The sequence below is a fragment of the Centruroides vittatus genome, unplaced genomic scaffold (assembly GCF_030686945.1).
Source record: "Centruroides vittatus isolate TY-2023 unplaced genomic scaffold, ASM3068694v2 scaffold_1424, whole genome shotgun sequence".
Lineage (NCBI taxonomy): Eukaryota > Metazoa > Arthropoda > Arachnida > Scorpiones > Buthidae > Centruroides > Centruroides vittatus.
In genome coordinates this window covers 13,698-17,829 of record NW_027122677.1, presented here as the reverse complement: position 1 = coordinate 17,829, position 4,132 = coordinate 13,698, and the positions used below count along the sequence as shown (strand labels likewise).

The window sequence follows — 4,132 nt, the reverse complement described above, 5'->3', positions numbered from 1 at the left end:
GAGGAAAATAGCAATATCTTATGAATAACTTTCTCTATAAAAAATTCTGTTGGTTTGGTCTGACAGTGCTTTAACAGGCGATTCGAAATTATTACTTGTAACCTTGGCAGCTAAAAGTAGTTCCATCAGACTATAGCCGGACAGGCTGGATGTAATTTTATTGTCTTGTTTATAGATATATATAAGGGGTGGAACTACATAGAGGACTAATAGGGCTTAAGCCCTCGGCCCCCAAGTGTCAAGGACCCACAAAAATTGAATTACTATCATAAATTTTTAATACTTTTTCATTAACAATGAGCACTTATTGTATAGTAAAAATTAATTAATCTATATAAATAAATGGGAATATTTGTTTGTTTGAATGTTTGTTTGCTATACACGCCTAGGCCGTTCGACCAATTGCTACGAAACTCGGAAGTTACGTTTATATACCGCTAACTTAGATAATGTCGAACATCCCACCCAAAAATATTTATTGAATTTCTGTGAATAAATTAATTTCTATCTCAATTCAATTTTCTGATTTACACATAGCGCCATCTGTTGGCGTTCGTGTAAATCAGCAAATCGAATGTTTGAATTGAATGTAAATCAGCGATTACATTTTCTTAAATTTTTTACGCTACGTGTAAATTGTAAGAAAATATTCTAAAATACAGTTAATAATAAAGAAAACTCACGTACGTTCGAATTCGTCTTATTTGACGTTGTTTCGTGGGAATGTTATTCACTGCGTGGACTCGAAAGTGTTATCTTGTGAAAAGTCTATAAGAATTTAATTTTCCACATCTGACAACTAGGTACTTTCTGAATTCTAATAAGCGTCCTCCAGTTGTGGATAAAACTTCCGAACACTTCTACTATGTTAGTCTGGGGTTCGGACATGGCAAATGGGCTGAAGTTTTCTGGATTCTCTTCACGTTATTAACACCTAAATAGAGTTCTCAATTCCGTTAGTAGTGTCTTGCACCTGTACTTCATACTTTTCCTGTTAGCAATAGAGTCGTGCCGGTTATCTGTCTAACTCTGTTCGGAGGAAAATTTTGAATTGATGTAACGTGACTTCCGGTCGAAATGGCAAGTTCTTATATAGTTAATCTGGGCCTCCTGCTTCTAAGCATATCTGGTCTCGATTTTCATCTATCTAATAACTGTCTCGAGATTAAGGAAGGACAAACAGTCAGAAGGAAAACAATGGAAATGTATAGGTCTACAATATTTTCAAATTATAGCGCAATAACTTTTCTATAAACGTGATATTTACGAGCATATTTCATACGTAGTCTGTAAAATCTGTTGCAAAAATATAAACACTTTATTATCATATAAAAGCAATTATTCTCGCATTTTTATAATAATTTTTTTTTTTAATTTAATGTTTTATACGAAGTCTTTCGGACCTTAAGATTAACAACTTCGATCACATACAAGACCATCACAACCTATCTAACACGGATCACTTTTCAGTTACTAATATACACCAGTATTAATTAATAGTCGTTCATCATTCTCTCTTCCAGGAGAAGGTCAACGACTACTTTTGGTCGAATTACTTCGACCTCCTTCTGCAACAGTCTTCTTTCTAACGGTATGATGGCATTCGAATAGGAAAATGGCAGATTACCTTCGATATTCGGCTGTGAATGATACAGTTTCTTAGAGTTAACATTAGAAAATATTGTTATATCTGAAAAATTTAAGATACATTTTCAATTCTTGTCTACTTGACCATTAATTTCATACCGTCCCAGTATCGAAATAAACATGACAATGGTAGGCTAAAATAACCAAACTCTATAGTTTTCGATTTAATGTTTGTTATATTATAGTATTTGATTTATATAACTACAAAGATTATTTGTTTTTTTCACACGACTAGGTGTATTAATGGACACAAGGCAGTCTTACATTATCTTTATTTCCGAATCTTCTCCGATACGCGTTTCGGGCAAAGGCCTCTCATCCGTCGGCTACACAATAAGACATATTATAAATTTCTTATATTACAAATGATTTATCATAATAAGTTATGACATAACGTGACATTCGGGAATTTCTTTGTGTTGGTACTTATACATTTCGTTTAAAATTACATATTTACAGTTAAAATTGTTAAAATATCGTTGCAGTTTTTAAAAATATATTTATGTAATTTTTATACGAATTAATTCCCGGATGTCATTGTATGTCATAACTTTTTATGATAAATCACTTGTAATATAAGAAATTTATAATATGTCTTATTGTGTAGCCGTGATATAAAAGTAAAAGTAATGAATAACAGCGAAGTAATATTGCTTGGAAAGATATGTTTTCTTTTGTTTGTTTAAACTCGTGTTTTTACGTATTTCTTAACTAAGAATTTTTGTCTGAAAGTAAAAGTCTAATTAAAAACAGCTGTGGAAATTTTTTAATTCAAATTGTTCAGTACCTTTATTTTCTAGTTGAAACTAGCATATAATAAGCCTACTTGCTTTTAGTTTTAACGTGTAATGTTTATAAGTTTGCACTAGCTAAATCCTAAAATTACATTAGTTATTCGTTTATAAATGCACTATACCTAATTAAATTAATATAAGCAAATCAGTAAACTCTTTTAGGTTTTAAAATATAACTTAGTGTTTATTAACGTAAATATTGAAATGAAATGTTTCTGACAAACTCTTGTATTGATATTCACTTTATTCGTAACGAAATTTTTCCGGTTAATTCTCGAAAGCCATGCAGTTTGCCTTCGTCGTGAAAGCTCCTCAGTTTGGGATCCTTGATGACAAATAATGCCGGGAATTTTAAAAAATGATGTTCCTTTGTTCTTGAGTGAACTAGCATTACACCCAATTACACAACAAATCACCATAGTGATATTCGCGACGAAAAAAAAAAACACAAGAACTCCAGTTAAAGCGCACGCGAACACACACAAAACGTAAACAAGTCACAAACAGTCACAAAGATGGCGCTGGACAATTGCGCATGCTCATGACGTCACTCGTGATGTCGACATGAAACCTCTCTATTGTAGGAAATGGAAAACGCATTGTTTTTGCCCGTCAAAGAAAACATGCCAGTAAGTGCGAGACTGATATGTAGAAACTGCACCATTAGAATGTGTACAAATTGTGTACTATACATCATTCTGGATAACAAAAGTATATTAACCAGGACGGTATTCAGTAACGCAGAATTCTAACTTAGGCAACGCCCGATGTTGGGCGATATACTTAGTAATTCTGACCTCACTCACTGTAAGAATTCTTATTTATTTATTCAAACTACTTTTCGCAAATTTAATGTACTTAGTGGCGTCACTCCGTCTCACTTCGATTTTGCTTTGAATTTTATGCTTACGACTGTAATGGCTGCTCGTGCTAAATTAAATAACTTCATTTTTAAGTATAAAGAAATTACTAATTTAATTTCAATTCTGTCTGCCAGTTTTGCCTAATTGTCTGGCAAAGAATAATCGTTCAATAAGGTTGAGAATAGAGTATTATTTAATTTAACTAGTAGATGTGCCAGGAGTTGCTTGGGCAAATGCTAACGATAGCGAAGATTAAGGTTATTAGCTTATATCGGATCTTACCCGTTTTCACCGGGTGCAAGAATTAGATCCTCCCCTCTTCCGAGACTAATCACAGAATTTATAGATGGTTCTATTTCCAGCAAAAACGCAAATAACCACATCTAAAATAGTAGAGTAGAAGCCGAGTTCTTCAGAGTAATCCTTAAGAAAGCACGGAGGTTTTTGCAAAAAAGTAAAATGCGTCTCGGTAAATTGGCTCAAATCTATAAAAGAGCCGTCTACGGAACGACGGGCGGAGATTCACACGAAAATCCGCGACACTTTTCAAAGACGTGAAAAAAACCTGTGCTGTGCCTGCCAGGGATCGAACCTGAGACCTTCCGCGTGTTAGGCGGATGTGATAACCGCTACACCACAAGCACTTGCCCCAGATAATCCACATAACGCGCCTCTGGATTACGTCCATCGTTCTGACCCGGAAGCATTTCGCCCCGTCGGATGTACCGGTTGCGTCATTAAGCCGGAATTCACGACCCTACACACGCCAAAATTTCAAGCGCATCGCGTTTCGAAATTAAATTTAAACAATAATCATTCTTACGAATA

General features: G+C 34.3%; 1 non-coding gene across 1 annotated transcript; it reads right to left on the bottom strand.

Moving 5' to 3' along the window:
• Positions 1-3,875: 3,875 nt before the first annotated feature.
• Positions 3,876-3,948, bottom strand: TRNAV-AAC (transfer RNA valine (anticodon AAC)). The gene has a single exon. It is a non-coding gene; the product is annotated as a tRNA-Val (tRNA).
• Between the last annotated feature and the right edge of the window lie 184 nt (positions 3,949-4,132).